Source organism: Camarhynchus parvulus, chromosome 2 (genome assembly GCF_901933205.1).
Source record: "Camarhynchus parvulus chromosome 2, STF_HiC, whole genome shotgun sequence".
NCBI lineage: Eukaryota > Metazoa > Chordata > Aves > Passeriformes > Thraupidae > Camarhynchus > Camarhynchus parvulus.
The window spans coordinates 28,845,051-28,865,895 of NC_044572.1; the positions used below are offsets into that span (position 1 = coordinate 28,845,051).

General features: G+C 37.7%; 1 protein-coding gene across 5 annotated transcripts in view; it reads right to left on the reverse strand.

Annotated features, from left to right (window-relative positions):
* The window catches only part of DGKB (diacylglycerol kinase beta), a 389,721-nt gene that overhangs the window by 328,422 nt on the left and 40,454 nt on the right, over positions 1–20,845 (reverse strand). For 3 of the 5 annotated variants that reach the window (XM_030944041.1, XM_030944042.1, XM_030944038.1), the window contains exon 1: positions 909–1,037. The exons of 1 other annotated variant lie outside the window; for it this stretch is intronic. The gene's annotated coding sequence lies outside the window, so the exon portion shown is untranslated. Of the gene's footprint in view, positions 1–908; positions 1,038–1,539; positions 1,648–20,845 lie in introns of those variants that run through there. One more of the 5 variants, XM_030944040.1, reaches the window with a different exon arrangement.

The following is a 20,845-nucleotide window of genomic DNA, read 5'->3' on the forward strand; positions in this document are numbered from 1 at the left end:
TGACTTTCTAAATATGTGCATCATACCATTCAAGTGCAAAGAAAAACTATTACCTTGCTACATTAGGTCATTTAACCTAAACGGGAGTAGGAAATGTTGAGTAGGTTTTATAAAAACTTAAAAGACTACGTCTCCTGCTACAATTACTGGTTTTCCCCATCCTGTTGCACTGCCTTTTTTATTTTATGATAGGGTTTTATACGTTTTCCATTTTTTTTCTAACTTTATATCAACCAGACAAAACTGCTTTTGAAAATTAATAAAGTTCTACCGAAATCTGTAGAAAAACAGTCAAACAATGAAGAACTGAAGATCCTACAATCTGCTTGTTTACCAGAAAAATAATAACTACAATATAGTAATCTGATGAGAAAACCTTTAATCCATCTCCAAAACAGGACACTCACAATGAAAAACGTAATTACATTCACCTCTGATAAATAAAACTGTTCTTGAAAACAATCAGAAAAACACTGGGCCACAAACAAAACAAACAAAAAACACCAAAACAAAACAAACCCAAAACACAACAATGAGCTCGTAACATCAACGCGTGAAGTTTAAGAAGAGCAACCTTTAAAGCCTAAGTTTGTATCTGCATCTTTTGTTTCCTGCCCTCGCTGTGTTCGCATCTACCCTGGATGCCTCAGCACTTCACCGCTGTGAACCCGGCTATCAGGGGCAGCATCAGGACACTGACTGAGGTTGAGCAAAGTGATACAGGTCGACGAGGCAAATTGGCAGTAACTAGAAACCAAAGCGACGCGTCGTGACAAATTCAACACACCGCGGTAAGCTACAACTTTCAGCTTAGCCCCTCCACTACGCCCAGACACCCAGCCGCGCATCGCGGCCCCCCAGTTCCGCGGCTCCCACCGCTCCAGCCGCCCAGCGACTCGCGAACTTACTGCAGTGCGATGCGGGCGGAGGGAACGCTCGGCCCCGGGATGCGAGAGAGCCCGGCGCCCTGGGCAGCCGCGGGACCGGCCATCCAGCCGGGCCACCGCCAGCGACGGCGGCGACACCGCCGCCCTCAGCCCCCCGCCCCGCCCCGCCGCCGGCTGCCGCAGCCCAGCGCGCCCGGCCCCGGCCCCGCGGGGTCACCGCCGCCCCCGGCCCCGCTTCTCGCCGCCCTCCGCGGCACAGCGCGGAGCCGGCAGCCGCCCTCCTCTCGGGAACGGGCAGGCGCCTCCGGGCGGCGCGGTTTTAAGCGGCGGTGCGCCAGCACATCTCCCACCCCCTTCCCGGCCGGGCGGCAGGGGGAGGGGAGAAGCGACACACGCTCACACACACATACATATACACACACACATACATACACACACAGAGACACCCCCTCCGCAGCCCCTCCCGCCCCCGCGCAGCTGCCGTACCTGTTGTCCAGCGCCCGCATCCCCCGGGCGCCGCCCGCCGACTCCGCGCCCGCTCCGCGCCGGAGCAGCGGTGCGGCAAGACCCGCGCAGCGCTCCGCAAAGCTCCGCTCCCCTTTCTCCACCCGCTGCCCCGCGCAGAGAGGCGCTAAGCCCGTGCAACACTTACCCAAAGTTTACAGGCTCTCCCCGCCAGTGGCGACCGCCCAGGGATGCCAGCCGCCCTCCCCGCTGCCCGCTGCGAGCTGGCGGGGCTGTGGCAGCGGGCGCGGGCACGGAGGGCCGAGCGCGGCCCGCCCCGCTCCCACCTGCCCGGCCGGAGCTGCCGCGGGGCGCCGGGGAAAGGAGGCGGCCGCGGAGCGGCTCCCACGCAGGTGCGCGGGCACTGCGCCGCCGGAGCCCGCGGCTCAAGGAGCTGGGAGAGACTGCGCCGTCCCTGCCACGGCACCGTCCGGTCCTCGGCAGCGCCGTGCCCCGGCCAGGCCGGCCCAGTGCCCGGCCCGGCGCCCGGCAGCCGCCTCAGCAGCAGCCCGCCGTGCCCGGCTCGCCAGGCTCCGTCCGGCCGAGGGACCTTCGCTTAGCCCGCTCCGCGGAACGCTGCCCTGGGCCCCCGCTTTCCTCCAGCACCGGTTTTGCAACCTCTCTGAGGGTAGCAATAACCCAGCTAGGGCCTGTAAGAATTTGCAGATTTACTCAGAAAGAAAAAAAAATGAGGGACCAGAATACCAATGGCATGGAAATTAATGTCTTTGTGCCAGTGCCTACCATTTAGCAATTCACAGAACTAGGGAGCTCATCAAACTTTCACTGACAGGTTCCCAGTGTGTTTAATGAGAGATTTCTGTACACTACCAACTTCGACTTCACCAAGTCTTGAGTGATAAGCCTCAGAACTTAAGCTGGGAACCTGATTCTATGTTTAATTATAATGACATTAATTTATATTCACTTTGTTGATATATGGCGCTAAAAGACTAGCTTTGAAAGATGTTGTAGGCAATGTAGATTAAATTTAGTATATTGCTAATAATTTTATATAATAAATCAATTAAAATTTGAAAATAAAAAATATTTACCAGCATTTTTTGGTTTACTTTTGTACCTGTATCCATTCTTCCTTTCCAAAATGTGCATCTAAAGAGTTTCATTTTCATAAGACACAAGTGCTAGAAATTATTGGAATCCTCTTTATTTTAGGAACCATGCAAAACCATGCCAACCTGATTTTGTTTATAGAGAAGTTTCTTAAAGAATTCCTTAATTCACCTAGTGCACTGAACATGGTTTCCTCAGCAGAAATGGTACCTGTTCTCTATAAATTAGTTTCTCCACACCACCATTAAAGATATTTAAGTATTTTGAATTAGCATATTTCCAAAAGTCATTGACACTCCAACTTTTTGTTTAACAAGAGTTCGAAAATTTAGATGAGCTTCCTGTGTATAAGTAAAATGTAACTTTATGTTATATAATGCCATAAGTACATATTTATACCATATACTCAGTGATACAAAGGCGTTCATAACTAAAATTTCATTTTGATGTGGTTTTGATTGTCTTAAATGAACTCTGATTGTATTCTAAATAATCCATTCAATTCTCTTCATATTCTCACAAAAGCAAAAGAAACAACAACTTTTCTGTAACTTTGGAAAAATATGTTCTCAGATGCATAGCATCATACCTATTAGCCTTTAAATTGACATCCAGTAGTCAACCTTATCAATATCTTTCCAAATGCCAGCTTCACAGTTGCACATGCCAAGTACTTGCCTTTAGTTCCCTGTGTCTAATCTAAACACTTTAAAACACTGATTTCAAGAGATTATTTTTCTCCCAGGGGAGGAATTCAGTCCCAGTATATTTGAGCCTCAAGTTGCTAAATATGGATCAAAACACTGAAATACAGGGAGTAGTTACTTAATTGTGAGAAATCATTCCAGTGCAACACAAAATTTGTATAGGCCTTGCAATAAAATGTTACATCTTGTGGTATGGGGCAGAGGGCTGGTTTTGAATCACAATATTGCCTTAAAAATTGTTTTGAAGCACTCTCAGTTACCCATGGTCATATAAAAAATAAAAATTGCTGCAAAAAAACATGATCCCAATTAAAAATACATTTTCTTATATTGTGCAGAATTTCCATATATTCACTTAGCTTAGGCCTTTAGTGTTCTCTTCTGCTGTGTATTAAAACGGGGTCCAACTTCAGTTCCTGATGGAATGGAAAAGGTCCCACAAGTTCATTTGCAATTTGGAATGACAAATCCATTGATCCTTGTAGCTTTAAAACTCAAAAGAAAAATTTGGAGGTCTTACAATACAGGAAGAAATATTAACCCCTTCATTCAGCATTTCATTTGTCCTAGGAAAGTGACAACCCTCACACAGGTGCAAGCCAACTCAATACTGCTGAGCTGTGAAAGATCAATGTAAAAGATATCCAACTGAAGGACTCTAACATTAAGATTCTTTTTTCCAATTAGGAGTTTGCTATCCACTTGCCTAGTTTTAGAAGCATTGCTGTATTATATGCTGTTTTGAGAACAGGTAGAGGATGGGGATAGATGGGTTATGGTTTGTGTCTAAGGGCTTCCTCAGCACAGAGCTCAGTGGCAGCCTTTGTGCATAGCACATTTGCATAAGCATCTTTGTTCTGGTTTCAATACAAAGCTCCATCCTCCTGTTCCAGAAGCAGGATGCTGCCCAAACTGTATATGCTCCTGTCCTCCCCTCCTTTAATCAAGCTCCTACCATAAGCAGATTAAAATATGCGAAGAGTTTGTCTGTTAACAGCTCACTCCCTCACAGCAAAGAAAATAACAGATGTCTAGAAGCCACAGCCAGAATTTTAAATATTAAATTTATTATACTATATACTTAGATCTGTGTTTGGATATTTAAATGAATTCTGTTGCTAAGCGTGACTTTAAGTTGCTCATTTAATAAAACTATGTTGAACTTGGAGCCCTACATTTTTATATGATTCATTAAAGAATAAAGCACCTAACTTAAGAATCATAACAGAAAAATTATTCTCAGTTTCCAATATGTTTTATTTGCTTTTCATATATTGCAAAAGTCATCTGCAGTTATAGTATATTAGTGGTTTTGAAATAAACAGGGTTCAGGCTTATAAAGCTGACTTCAGTGGTGGCATTACTCTACATCAAAGGTGCAAACTATTGAAAAGAAGTCTGACACCAGGTGAAATCAGCTAAGGTAACAGCAAGCTATATATAAAGAAAGTATTTTTCAGAATATATGGTTTTAAGAAACAACTGTAGTTCACCAAGTTTGTTAAAAAAAATAGTCTTATCAAAATTTGATTCATCGACCTTAGAACATTTTACACTATATGAAGAATTTTGTGGAGAAAATGGAATTAAGTGAAAAAAAGAAACAGCTTTCTTCACAGTAATTCTATATTTCGTGTGCTTTCATCAGAAAATGTCAATATGGAGTAGACTACACTGCTCCCTCCCAGAAACAGCAAATTCACAAGCAATCAGTAATAGGGCTCCAAAGGAATCAAACCATTTCATCAGAAACAAGACCTTTCATAGATTATGCTGATATCACTTTACATCAATTATTGTAGTGACAATGATATACCGTAGAATAGTATGTATAGTCCACTTGACCCATATACTTATTCACACGTAATATACTTATACCTATTGACACAGTTGGGATGGGAAAAATTCTTGTGAAATACCCAAAATACCCAGAGGCATTTGTAGGTCTACTATCACTCACATTACTGATATTCTCTATGTGTATATATATATAGTCACATATACGTGTGTGTGTGTGTGTGTGTGTGTGTGTGTGTGTGTGTGTGTGTGTGTGTAAAATCAGGGTAGCTGAAAGAAAATAAGCCACAGAGCATACATTTGTACTTGAGAAAATCAAGGAATGTTGAGAAACTAGAGGAAATTACATTAATCTGCTGAACTATTTTTCTGGGCTTGTTATCCAGTATACCAGATACTCTAACAGAACCTTTAGCTATTCTTTCATTAATGCAATTAAGATTTAAGACTGCAAGCATCTAAATTCAGACCTGGTGAATTAACACTCGCACACAACATTATTTGCTTGATCCAAGTGCTACAGATCAGTCTTACTTCTGCCCTGTGAGAATCCTAGGCTGACTCCTCTTGGAATACATTCTGAGTCATATGAAGGACAGCAGGATGTGTGGGAACAATCTACATGAATTTACTAAGGGTAAATCTAGCCTGATCAATTTGACTGTCCTCTGTGATGAACTGACTGAATATATGGATGAGAGAAAAATGGAAGTACCAGTGGATGGTACTTATCTTGGCTTTTGCAAGGCTTTCTATGCTTATTCTCACAACAGTCTCCTGTCCAAGTTGGGACATAACAGACTGGATTGGTGGAAACTCAATACATGTGCAACTGGTTGGATGGCTGGGCTAAGAGGATATTGGTTAATGGGCTGTACTCTAAATGCCAACAGGAAGTGTCATTACCCAGGAATATATCTTTATATCTTTAAGGATAAAGGATATGTCCTTACATCTTTATCAGTGACCTGACGGACACACAAGAGTACTCGTTCCTAAAGTCTGCAGGTGAGAGAACTAATTAACCCCTGCCAAGGGAGGACTGCTATCCAGAGGGACTGAGACATGCTGGAGGGAAGGTCTGTCAGGAACCTTATGAAATGCAAAGCCCTGCACTAGGGAAATAAAAACCCTCAGTGATGGGGCCTGGGTGGAGACCAATTCTGTTGAAAAAACCTCAAGAGTTTTGTCAGACAGCAAGCTGAGCATGAGCATTGAGTCCTGGCAGAGAAGAGAGCCAGTGCCATCCTGGGCAGTAACTAGGGATGTTATTAGCCCCCTCCAATGAATATTTTTTAGATCACACCTTGAATAATGTATCATGGAATAATTATCATGGGATAATTCTGGCTGAAAAGACTCTCAAGACATTTCTAGTTAGGATGAAATCAGATCAGGCTAAGGGACTGAATTCAAAAGATGGAGACATCATAACTTCTGTGGGCAATGTGATTAGTGCTGGAGCATCCTCATGGTGAAGTTGGTTTTCCATATATCAAGCCTGAACCTCTCATTTCCACTTATGCCTATAGCCCCATGTCTTCCCCCCCATGCCTAACGATGAAGAGCACATCCCTGCCTTCCTGTTAGATGCCTCATTCGTTTAATTCCATGGGCTACTGTTAGGTGTCCCCAAATCCTTCCTTTACAGGCTGGACAACCCTAGTGGTTATACAGATTGACATATAGGTGTAACAATGCCCAAGTTACTAATGGGTTTGTCTGAGCTCTGGTTTCATAATATTACCTCTAGTGCGTTAGAAAAAGAAATGACAAGTACAAAAGAAGTAAGGACAAAGGCAGTATAATAGAGTACCTTTCAGTGAATTGAAACCTTTTTTTTCCTCACAACTTACTCTCATCTTTACCTTCCATGTACAGTTGGGGTTTTTTTCCCTCTGTTGTTCCTACTTCAAAGAGGGACCTTGGCCAAACCTTAGGTCAGTGGGAGTATTTTCAGAGGTATAATGGGGCAATGGGTTGACAAGCTTCTAAAATCTACATGAAAGATACTATTTGTTTCAACTGGATGCAGGAATGAGCCCTTAGCCATAGTAAATGAGAGATGTTTGCTCAGTCTGACAAGATATTATTTAGTTAAAGATTACTTAAGATGCAGATGTCTAACACCTCACTCATTCTGAAACACTAAAATGTAAAGACTACTGAGGTCTATACAAATATTATACTACCTAACCAGGGCAGGAGGTAAGGGGCAAAATGTACTTACTGTCCTCTTCTGGATGTAGCATTATAAGAGTAATATGCATATTTTTTTCACTACATTTCATTCTATATATATGCCGGGTATAAAAAAGAAGCATATGGCTAGCAGACATCAAAAGAGATATATTTATTTATATATTGCAAATATGCATTTAATTTTAAATTATGGTTTTAAGATTAATTACCATATGTATGTTTACTGAACTGTCTTAACTATGTGAAAAGATAGAACATGTCCTTAAACATTTGTTGAATTTTAACACATATGGTAGAATCCCTATTTAACATTCAATGACCAATGTAATTGTTTCAGGAAGGCTTTTTATTATAGTTTAAACTTAGTTCAAGAACAATTGAGGCATAATATATTCCCTGTAATTGTTAAAAGAACTGACGGACAGAATTATTAAACTTAGATGCTTTTAGTTCATTCACAGTAATCATCTAGTGCAGAGGTCATTCATGTCAGTAAAATACAAAATGAAAGATATTGAGGGACTCCTGAGTGTAGAATCTTTCTTCCTCTGTTTTATAAATTTCCTCTAGATTTTGTTTTGCTCACATTGGTTATGTTAAATATCATGCCTGCACATGTGCTTCGCGCAGGTGGATTAATGAAAGGCCAACAGTGAGATGTAATGTCTTAAAAAATAAATATGCAGGAGAAATTTATAATAATCATCTCCCTGCATTATTTCTGATGTGAAAGGCAGAAGTTAGCATAGCTACTGTTACCTAGATTCATGAATTGACAGAGGTAACACAGAATGTATGTCTGCCACAGAGGCAGTATAGAACTTTTATGGATTACAATTAAATAAGTATCAATACAGACATAGCTGATTAAAGAACTAATGAATTAGTAATGAAGAGAAAAATGGGATTAATTCAATCTAGAAACTTCCATGAAAATGAAAAGCATTTAGTGTAAACCAGAAAATAAAATGGCAACATTTTCCTGGTTGATGAAGCATAAAGAAAGAGCAGAAAGGAAAAGGTACATATAGCAAACTAATGGTATTACAATTTTCCTCCGCTTGAAAAAGCAGCCTATAAAAATTCAGCATCAGAAAAAGAACAAGAATTATAATAAATTATTTTAAAGTAGGGTTGAAATTAAAAAGTACACATATGCCTGTCATTCACAATATTTGAGTATAACTTGTCATAAAACCATCAAGTGAACTAAAAGAATTCAAAATTTGCATTTCTAACTAGTTAGACCTAACTAATTAGTCCTACTTCATTTGCATTTTCATTTAATGTGTTCAGAAGAAAAATTTTTTTGGAAAAATAACAGATAGGAGATATACTACGTTAGTAAGTTAGAGTTATACATCAAACTATATTAGCATGAGTATACCTAACTGGTGAGAACAATTAACAACACAATCAGCATCAAGACTTAGGGCTTGGGTAATATTATTCTACATATTCAAGAGATATTATGGCTGAAAATGAACAGAACTTAAAAGCTGAAATAAATTAGAAATAGTTAAGAAGAATTATCTCTAAAAGGAAATTGAAAAAAAAATAGTAAGAGATGATAGAACTAATTACATTTAATTACTTTAAAAGAAAGGTTTCCCAGATGGCTGATGGAATGAATTTGGAAAAGCATCTCTAAAAATGGCTTGTATCAGTGAAATTTAAGTAAGGAAAGCAGGAAAGGTGGGCTGAACAATGAAAAAAAAAATTAAGAGTACTTCTTCTTCAAATTAGTAACAAGGAAGCCACCAGCAGTCTTCAAAAATAAACTTTTGTTGGATTCAAGGCAATCAGAAAAAGAAAAGAACAGTGGCAGGTAGGCCTAGTTAGCACCTACTCTACATATAGGCCTTAAATCTCAGATTCAGATATAGTTTGTGGTTGAATTTAGGATTTTCCTTTTTCTTCATCTGAGTTTTGTATTGCTGAAAAGTCAGAGATCTATTTAAATCAGTTGAACAACACATTTTAGAACAAAGTAATAAAGGATATTTTGTTACATCTAAAATAAAGTAAAGCTCTAAAGAATTTTACTTTTATGTACTTGATGCTGCTGTCTTTGCTCACTGATATATTTTAAAGTATTAAATGTAATATACAAATCAGTGTTACAGATACTTCAAGTAACTCAGTTTTATATAAGTTTTGTTAAAAGTTAATAAAATTTCTATTCTGATTACTTTTTTCTACCATTAAAATGCTTGTGTCTTTTAGTATTTTTAACATGTATGTAACAAAAACATCATTCCAGTCACTTTTCTGAGAACAGAGTCACATATGGCTTCCAGGGAAAATTTTAGATGTTTATCAATGTGGTTTTGCCTTTGTATTTTGTTTTACAAGATCTTAAAATCTAAGTTCTCTTCTAGTTGTACTGTCACAGATATCAACATAGATTATTCTAGATTTGCACCATGTCAATAGGAAAAAAACAAGGGAACTGGTGTTTGAGAGCAGCAGGATCCTGTGAGTAAATCACTCAGTAGCAGGCTTAGGTAATTTTGCTGTCTACTCTGGTTCTGCTATCGGCCCATTATTTGATGTTGACATCCAAGATCTACATTTGTAAAATCAGCACTGTGATTTAAGACTGCATTTTTTAAATCTTCCTTTAACATAACAAACCTCATGTATTCAGTCAGAAAGAAAAAAAACCCCATGTAACTAAATTTCTACTTTCAAAGATGTCCACAAATTTATTTTTGTCGATACTTAATGGATCAATGCCTAGGCCACCAGTGGGCCATTTTCTTTCATATCCCCTTCAGGAGACTAAATATAATACACATTTCAATCATTCCCACTGTAAATACTCAATCAAAGTCTATACAAACCACAGGGAAATTGATTTTTCACTCAGAAATAATGCCAGAAGTCAAAGAGGTAATGTTACAAAAACTTAGCAGAATTTCAGAATGGTTGAGGTTGGAAGGGAGCTCTGGAGGCTGTCTGGTTGTACCCTCCTGCCTCAGTCAGTGTCACCAAGAGCAGATTGCCCAGGCTTGCCCAGTGGTTAAGTACATGACCTGAGTGGCCTGGTTCAGATTTCTCTTCCTGAAGCCTCACAAATCTGCAAATCTTCCTTCACAGGAAGATAACTCATCATCCTAGCTACCTGTGAATGCCAACCAATACAGAAAAGGTGACCTGGACAAAACACAGGAATGGTACTGTACTGATACTCCTACTGAGGGCCAAGAACTTGATTCCACCTTCTGCTTCTTCTGGATTCCAGGATGCTTTTCCACATAGGGGGTCTATAAAGCCACGTGATGAACTGAATTTTGATACAATAAAATTTCTTTAAATCGAAAGAAGTGACAGAGACAGATTCCACCAAGAACAGATTGAATGTTAAAATTCTGGCAGAGTGGAGGAGAGGACTTTGAACCCCTTCAGAAAACGTTTGAAACAACTTCTTCTGTTTTTGATGTTGTCACTTTCTCATTCTCCTGACAAATTTTAAAAAATAAATGGTGACACTTTTAAGACGATGTGAATACCTGTTGGAGATGCCCTGAAATGTCTATTAGATCAATGACTATGCTTTAAATTTGCTTTTGACGCTAGTTCAACTTTTCCATAAATTACCATGATGTCTCAACCATGAAGACTAGAGCCATTTTGGATGTGTGAATATGTGCAACACCAGTTTCTAAGTTTTAAAGAATAAGAGACATATTGAATTTACATTAAACAGCAAGATGCAAGACCCACATAATTGGAACTTGACATTAAGTGTTTGCCTAGATAATCTAATCAGGCATTTATACTATTTTACAGCAAGCCTTTTAACTACTTATATATGTTTTACTTCTCTAGACTGAAATTATCTGGAGCAAGGAGTTTCTCTGATACGAATGTTTATATAGTGCCAGCACAATGGAGTAGCAAATTTGGTTTGATCTCTAACACAAAATGAGTCCATGAAACTGTATATTCACCTGGCTTATATCAACTACAGCATTATAGCTGTGTGGCATAGGAAATGTTTGCTTGTAAAACCTAAATGAAACCAAAATCAGGAAACCAAACAATAAATACAACACATCCATTTGTTACTTCCTTAGTTAAACTTTTTAGGCTAATTTTTTTGCACTCAGATTTTGAGTATACCAACTAATTTAAAGCTTCTTCTGTTTCTTTAATTGCTTTAACAGTTTTTATAATATTTTACTTTCAATAGCTTTGCAACGCTGAGTCTGTTTCAATGTATAACAAACACTTTGATTAGCCCTTATTTTCAAAACTGTCTTGAATGGAATTATTTCTGTCTGTCTGCTAATATGAATAAACATGTACAGCCCCTTTCAGAACAAAACCCAATCCTGATGCTGAAAATTGTGCTAATTTCTATCACTTATATATTCAGGCTTATTATCTGGAAGCTATCTCCTTGATATTATGCATTTGCATATGCATGAATAGTCATCCACCTGCATACAGTTATTCTTGGTGCAGTGTTTTAGCACTTGTGAGTTGGAATTTCAGACATTATGCACCACTTCTACTCTTTATTGATTGATCCCTGATTCTTCTGTAGGAGGCTCCACCTGACATAGATACTGAGGGAAGTAGGACTGGTGGAGGGGAAAGGGAGAAATCATCTTGTTCAACAATTCCAAATAGTGCTGCAAACATCAGAGTTGCTATGATGTATGGGGTTCTGGAGTAAGATATACAGGAACTTCTCCAGCTCCTCACTACCCTCACAAAATAGACACACATCTTGCAATTGTCAAAGTTCAACAATCTCCTGTTTCATTGTATTTGGTTTGTTGGTTTTGGTTTTTAATTCTGTGACGGTCGTCAAAAAGCTAAAACTCAATTTATTTTTAGAGATTTCTGTAAATTCATGTCTTACCCAAATGGTTCTCTGCTTTTAAAACAGCTTTCAGCTTTTAACAAAGATGATGGAATATTTAATGCAAAGCTGATTTTACTGCTAGAAAACTAAGACATATTTCAGGCTGAGAAAGCTGGGACTGTTCAGCCTGGAGAAGAAAAGATTGAATGGATACCTCCTATCAACTTTCCAGAATCCTCACAGAGCCTACAGGGAAGACACAGAGGGACTTCCAGTCAGGAACTGGACTGCTGTGATGGAACAAGGAGAAAGGGGTAAAAATTGAAAGAGGGGACATTTAGGTTATATATTAGGAAGAAATTTGTTAATGTGAGGGTGATGAGGCACTGGAATGGGTTGCCCAAAAAAGTATGGATGTCCCAGCCCCGGCCATGTTCAAGGCCAGGCTGGATGGTGCTTTGAGCAATCTGGCCTAGTGAGAAGTGTCCCTGCCTAAAGCAGAGGGCCTTGGAACTAGAAAATCTTTAAGGTCTCTTCCAATCCCTTACCTTTCTATAATTTTATGATACAACAGCATTTTAAATAATCCCCATTTGATTTTAGTAGAAAAGCTTAAAATAGCTGGTGCTGTTACAAATGCATCCATTCTCCTTCATAATATTTTCCTAGGATGGGGAGAAATCTCCAGGATGACAAATTCTTGTAAACTTTATGAAAGCCAGTGGCCAAGCAGATAAGTAACATTTAGTTTAGCAACTTGTCTGGGAAAAAGGTTTCAGCATAAGTGAAGCAGTTACCTATTCTGCTTGGTCTGTCAGCTGACTCACATGCACACAGTGGGAAGCAGGGACAATTTGGGTCACTTCCATAAAAGAATAAGGATTGCAGTTTACAAAGAGCCAGTGAAAGGTCTCTTTGAGACTGAAAGCACTAAGAGAGGTAATACTTGGCATGAAGCACTTGAAAAGAGACAGGAGAGAAGAATTTGAGAAGAATACAGCTTATGCTGTACACTCTGTCCCTGTAAGAATCCAGTATGGTATTGCACAGTTACAGTACAGCCCCATCCAGAGACTCAGATCTTTGCAGGCTTTTCAAGATACCACTAAGGACTTGTGACAAAGTTGGCCATGCAATGACACATTTCCATTTTAAATAGAAATGTTTTCAGCAAAACAATTTTAGTATGCAGATACAGCCACTAAATGCTCAAAGTTACTTCTTAAATAACTGAGCTACTTCCTCAGCGTGAGGGATCAGTCTATTCCCAGAATGGCCAAATTTGCAAATTATATCACAAGCAAAAGTACTCAAGAGCTGCTTCCCTCCTTTCTAAGGAAAAAGTGCCCTGAATTTAGGAAAAATGCTGAGCTTTAACGAGACTGAAAACCACAGCAAATGAAAATACCTCAATTACAGTTTTAAAATCCTGCACTTCACATTGTTTTAAATTTTTAATTAGATGTCACAACTTTAGTCAATTAGAAGTTATTAAATTACACCATTCAGGATACACTGGGAGGAATTAGTCCATATTAGTGAATATTCATGAAAAGGTGGTGGGATTTTCTTTTTCCAACATTAGAGGCTACAGATGGGATCCTAGATGTATGAAAACTGAGATCTTTGTTAGTTACTATTATATAAATGTACTTTATTCTTGCTTTAAGAAAAAAAAATTAAACCAATGAAATATATGCAAAGAGTAGAAAGACAGCCTTAAATAAAGAGGTCAGAGAAAAACTGGTGGATGCATACAGGTAAAATAATAGATCACAGGATGGCTTGGGTTGGAAGGGACCTTAAAGATCAGCTGATTCCAACCCCCTGCCATGGGCAGGGACATCTTCCACAAGACCAGGTTGCTCAAAGCCCCATCCAGCCTGACCTTGGACACTGCCAAATATTAACTCATACTAACTTGCAATATTTTTAAGAAATTAAATCATGACAAAGAGATAAGAGAAAAATGTTATGGAAACACAACAGAAATAGAAAGTTTGTTTAATGAGCTATAAATAAAATTGAATATGTACTATGGAGGATAAGAATAAAGAGAAATTCCCCACATTATAATGCTCTAAGTCTCTAATCATTTTTCCTACTAATCACATCTCAGCTAGGAAAAAATATTACAATGGCTTAGATATTTGTTTTCAATATCTGTAAGGCCCATACAGAAGTTTTGCTATTTTTGTAATATTTGGCATTAAATACAGCAAAACAACTAAAAAAGTGATGATACACAGTTTTCAGGAAGCAGACAGCAAGATTTTTGTGATCCTGAGATAAATAGTGCTGAAAAGTAAACTATAGTAACTTGTCAAAATCATAGATACTACATCTGCATAAAAATGATGCACCTGAATAAGAAGTGTTTAATATTAATTCCTAAGAAAAATGTATTTTTGAAACACCTTCTTACTAAAAGGCATTCAGAATAATTGTCAAGTCTAGTAAAGAGTAAGTGATGCTACAGTTAGAAACCTACCAATTTTCCCAGCTGAACTGACTGAATAAATTCAAGAAAGTTGTATAATTCACAAAAAAAGAACAAAATCATTAGCAGTCACTGCAAAATCCCTTGCAAAGATGCAACACTTTGGTTTGCTGATGCTCTAGTACTGCATTACTTTTAATGGCACAATGAGCTGTCAATTGAGATTAAGTTCCTTGAAAAGGTCTTTCCATTGAATTAAGCTTCTTAATAAAAGTAATTGCTTTTCTAATTCCTCACTGGGCTACTGGAGCATAATCCAGTACCTACTATATAAAAAGTAGAGTCTCAATCACTTCAATTGATATTTGTACTGGAACCATAGCATCAAAACTAAAGCTATGGCCTTGGCAAAATAATATATAAGCAAGAATGGGACTGAATATGTTGGAAAAAATAAGGAGATATGCTTAATAATTTTAATGTAGAAAAAAATTCAATGTTTAGTTATATTTAGGCTTCCTATAATTGATGTATTTTCAAAAGCAAAGAAAACAAGGAATAGAAGGAGCAGCAGCTTTCCCTTGCAATAGATAGATCAGATAGCTAAGGGAAATTGTATTCTACCAACCCAGCTAAGAGGAAAGCATATGAAAGGAAGTTTAATGAATAGTCTTACGGAAATGTTGAGATTTTTATTCATGTAATCGCCATCCCTTTCTGAAATTTACACTTTGTAAAAGAGATTATGTCTTGGCAAACACTATCCTGAATTTATAGCAGATTTTATGGATCTACCTCCACTTGCAAATTTGGTGCTGTGTAATAAAAAAAAAAGGGTTTTTGTTGTTTTTTTTTTTTGTAGGTTTTCTTTTATTTTATGGAACTAGCATGTGGAACTAGTTGGTCTGCACAGCAGAGAACCAAATGATTTTTGTTGAGAAAACATATCCTTGGAAAAGCACAATGTGCAGTGATTCATGCTGCACAGCTATGGAAATATTTGTTTCTTTTCCCAAATAGTCCAAACTGATCAAAGGAATGTAGATACTGAGATCCTGTGCAACAATCAGCTGCTGCATTAAAATTAAAAATAGATGTATTGCAAAACAAATGGAACATTTCAGGGTGCTTCTTTAACTAAACTAGTTATTAGTTCTTATTAAGAATCACAAAGGTTTTGTTACCTAAACCCACAATATTACAGTGAGAATCAGGAGAGCCTTTCTCTTCCTAGTCCTGATGCTGACTTAGCAGGATAACTCTGAGATTCCTCTTTCTTTAACTTGAGGTCTGCTTTCCCACTCATTTCTCGTCTAAATGTGAATACAGCAGAACTGCTTTTTGTATAGCACCTGGTATAGCTGCAGTAAAATTTCCCATAGGCTGTCCCTATGACATTTTAGTGAGACAATGGAGAGATATTTTGGAAATAGCAGTTAAAAAACTAAAAATCAGTCTTTTGGATGTATATGCCTCCACAGAAGCCAGAGAGATTGGTCTATAAGTTTTTTTCTGGCTTTCTCTTTACAAATGCAGAAACACTGAAAATGGTGAGTATGAAATTAAATACTTAATTAGATTTCCATCTATACCCATTAACTAAATCTCCATTAGATTATAGTGAAATTTCCTTCCACAGAATAATTACAAAGAGTTAATTGAACAAACTGGTCAAAAAACAGTAAGATTTTTTGTCTATTTGCAGTTTGCTTGGTTTTTTAAATATTGTTTTTTGCCAGGCTGCCTTAAATATTTCTATTTTGCCCCAATTTTTATAATTAGAAACCATATCTGTTTCAGTACATTGCATAAGTAATGAGTAGATTTTCTGCATTAAGCTGATCATCTCTCAGAACTGAGGACAGAGAAAAAGTGAAGCATACTTAAATAGAGTAACAGGCCATTTCTTCCTTGGACAATGTAAAGGATGCTCTCTTTAGTTGTCCTGTTACTAAGTTTTTAGTTGTAAGCAACACAGAAGAATATTAAGCACAATGCAGAGGTTTAACTAGAGACTTCTAATGAAAGATTTGCAATGGGCTGACTGTAAGGCTCCTCAGAATTCAAGCAACAAAATTGCTTTGGGGAAGTGAAAATAAAGTTCAACCTGTGTTGTATATTAGATGATTACATCACAGGACATTCCATAACCAGCTTCACCTGTTATCTCATGATAGCTGTGTCAAAATAATTTTTATCTTGCAAAATCAATCCTCAACCTTGAAAAAACAAATTAAAGTCCACCTTTATTATTCATTAATTAAAAATAAAAAAAAAGTTTGTAGCTATGGGAAACAACATCCTTAATTAAAAAGTAATTTCAGACACTGACTTTAAATGTGGTTGTTATACATAAATTGTCTGTTATGCCAAATGGTTCGTACATCAGCAGGGCTACACATGGTATGAGCAGAAACAGGCAAGCACCCGTGAGACACAAAGTTCTCCTACTTAACTACTACAGCCTGATCTTAAAGAAACACTTCCTGCATTGCTAGTAGTTAACATGCTTCTGAATACCAATCATTATAGCTTTTTATTATTTTTAATATATTGCTAAACAGGGAGATACATATTGAATAATACTTTTAGCAGTCTTTTATGGATTTCATTCTATTTCTGTATATTTTCACTGGAGCTTGACTGACAATAAATATTTTGCATTTTAGGTATATACTAAGAGGTCCAATTAGACTGCTGTAATCTGTGAAATTACATTACTTAGAAGCATTAAGATAATTGTGCAGTGCTCAAGAACTGCCTCCTGTTCAAAACATACCCATTTACTCCTAAAACTTTGAGCAGATGCTTTTCCTTTTTTAAAGTGTATCGTTCATCCCCCAAAAATTAAATAAAATACACAACATCACCATTGCACACCAAATTAAAAGTTCATGAACACACAATAGTATTATTCTGTCAAAATCATTTATAGACATATAGAATTATTGCAAAAAGACCCCTTAAAAATCAGTAACAAAAGCAGAACTAAAAATATAATGAATTTTATAAGAAATATTTCTCCAAATAGATATAGTATTTAAAGATAATTTAAAAGTTAAAATGCATCATCAGCCCAATGGACCAAAAATTAATGAAAAAACCCCTCCTTCTTTCTAATATTAATTTATCTCAAATTCTTGGATATACATAGTAATTTCTGGATCTGGCACTGAAGCTGAAAAACAAGTTTGCTCACGCCCCACAATATCATAGAAAGTGGGTTTAGAAACCCACAACAAGCTTATAATAGAAACCCTAATGGTTCTTTAAGCAAGAGTTAGCTCACAGTTTAAGATGACTGGTTGTCCATTGCTAGCAGTGAAAATACAATCAATGCAGTTTATAGGACCTAGAGATGCTCAGCAGCCCCAGTGCGAGTGTCCATGTGGAACTGAGCTGCCAGGGCTGTTATCTGTCCAGGCTGCACCAAACAGATCATTATCAGCTGCACAGGGTGTGCATTTTTTTTCCATGTAGACACCCATACATGGGCATTTCAATTCCAGTGTCACAGTCTTCTAGCTGAATTTTGCTGCTGTCACTGAGCACTTCTTTAAAGTAGTGCTTAAGATAGTGGAAAAGAAGATTTTTTTCTTATTTTGAGGGACTGTTTGGCTTGCATTTTTAAAATCATATTCAGAGTTCACTTAATTAAAATGGAGCATGCAGCCTTGACCTCCCTGTAATTAACTCTTCTTTTTTGCAAATCAGTAGCAGTTCCTTTTAAATCAATGGGGTTGTTCTGTCTCCGTGGAAACACTGCTAAATTTCCAGCTTAAAAACCTGTACCAGGACAATGGTACTTTTGCCAGACCAGCTCTGACAAACAAGATGTGTTTTTTAGATGCCATGGCTACACAGTTCTCTGCATTTCTCTGACCTGAGAGATCTCAGTTGGGATCTGAAGCTTTGGTGTCTCATGGAGTTGGTATTTCATATCCACATTTTTCTTACACCCAAGCAGTCCAGTCTGACTTCAGAACAGCTATTGAGGCAAATACCTTTGGGACAGGCAACAGGGCCATTGTAGGATCATTTCTGATCTCCTCAGCTCTTAGGTGAACCCCAAGAGCAGCAGGCATGATGAGTCACAGTCAGATGGGACAAGCTTGGAGTGCCTATGGCATGGGCTGAACCATGAGACTCTCATAAGGCCATGAGAAATACTCACTGCATTGTTTCACAGATGCTATGAAGAATTTTCCAGAAGATAAATATTTTGAGTTGGCAGAAAATATACCCTTTATAGCCTTGTCAGGAGCTGGCTCCTACACAGCAGTATAGAGAAAACAGCTTGCCTCCTCCTGGAGCAGCATCAGTTATGGAATAAGTTGGTATAAATTTATTTTATTAAAAAGATAAAATAGAAAGAAGGTATATTCCCATAAAATTTAAATTAAAAATAAACAGTCTTATGAAGAGAATTATCAATTTCATTGTTCTATGAAGTACTTGATTTAACATGTGTTCTGATTTAACATGATTTAACATGGCTATTTGAACAAGAGTACTGAGCAGCAAGGATACTACCAGGGGCTACTGTTTGTTCCAAAACCTGTAGCTCTGCATACCTTCTATTCATTTACAAATGTGGATCAGGAGAAGAACAGAACAATTTGATTACCTGACAAGATTGAGCTGGCAGCAAAAAGTTCCAGAACCTGTCCTTGTTTTGGGTTCAGTTTCCATTAATTGGAAAGTTAAAAGATTTGAAATGCATTTACACATGAAGTATAACACTGAATAGCAGTAAAGCAACTGTTACCTTATTAAAAAAATCCCATTTTTAGTAATATTGTGATTCCATTGAAATCAAGGTGTCTGCATCATTGAATGACTGTGTTTTCATCAACCAAGTCATTTTGCTTCTTAGGTCTGCATTTTTGGGGACAGTTATAAGAAAGAAAATAAATCAGCCTTGCATTATCATAACCAAGATTGATGGAGTTAGTACTCTAGGCTGACTATAAAAAAGACAGAAATGTGTAAAGTACAGCAAACTGAACTTCTGTGAAGTAACAGTAAACCAAACCAGTTGGTATACCGTGGAAGAGTGTAGAAGTGAAAACATGCAGTAGAAGAGTCAGAAATGACATTTTCTCTAATGCTATTCCACATATCTTTTGATATTCCTGCTGAACTCCATCTTTGCAAATCAGGCATACTTGCAAATAAATTTGATAGGAACATTATTCATGTATGCTTGGTGTCTGAACACATATTGCACCCCAAGGAATGGCACACAATTTATGTTATTCTACCAATAACACTTTTGTAGCATGCACAGCTGAAAATGGCTTTGTCTACATCTTCAATAATGTGTACTACCTCAGATCAGCAGTTTTCCATTCAAGCTTTAATCAAAACAATACTGAGCTTTCACGTGGGGCAGTGGATAAGCCTTTTGCTAGAAGCTGGCTTGGAATCTCCCCATTCATTCAAATGTTTCTGGAAAGTTCATTTTAACTGAATGTACACATTTTTGCTGCCCAGTGAGAAAGTTTATTCTCTGAAGGGAGACTTGCTGCAAGAGTGAAAAGCTTTGTTTAAATAGCTAACTGAAGCAGAAAAAAAGCATGGCAATATCAGAAAGAAGTTATATTTCTGTCGAGGTAAGTCTAAGTTACTGATGTTACTAAAACTTATTTCTTAATTATTCACATGCAATTTATTTCCTTCCACTTTACACTTCTTCGGTCAAGAGACTTTTCAAATGCACCCAGCTGAACTAAAGACCAGTTTTTGTTAACATAGAAACTAATAAATGTTACTCTTATAAGGACAATCTGTAGATCTTCATCATTCTACATGATACTAGTAACATGTATTTAACAGGGGTTTTTTTACAAAAAAACCCCAAAACTCAGGCTGTCAGTGGAATGGAAAATTATTTGACTTCCATGCACAACGTGAATAACATTGGCAAAAAAAATACTCTTGGTATCAGCATTGCCATTATAAAACACCATGTAGAGCAGTTTTAGGATTGTGTTGTTGATAGTATGTAAGAACTATAGCTTGATTAAAAAAAATAAAAGGGCAAGAGCAAAATATCTTACATTTTTTACTAAAAATAGTCATATTCTTTGCAATTGAGAAAATTCAGGCTTGTGCATGGAAAACCCTCTTATTAGCAAACTCTTATGATTTTCACAGTCAAAAAAAAAAAAAGGCAAATTATACCCTGTGTGCCAGGCTAAAACTGCTACTGTGCAGTTACAATTTTGACAATGGCTATTGAAATGGTATATAATAAATGCTATTTTTTGCAGGAAAAATATCTAACCATATTAAATAAAAGGAGTGCAAACTGATGTTCTGTGTGTCATGGATTAGCAGTATTTGTCTTTGTCTTGTTCTCCTAGTACTTGGAATAAAGAGGAATATTTGCTTACAGGGCAGAAGAGAAGGC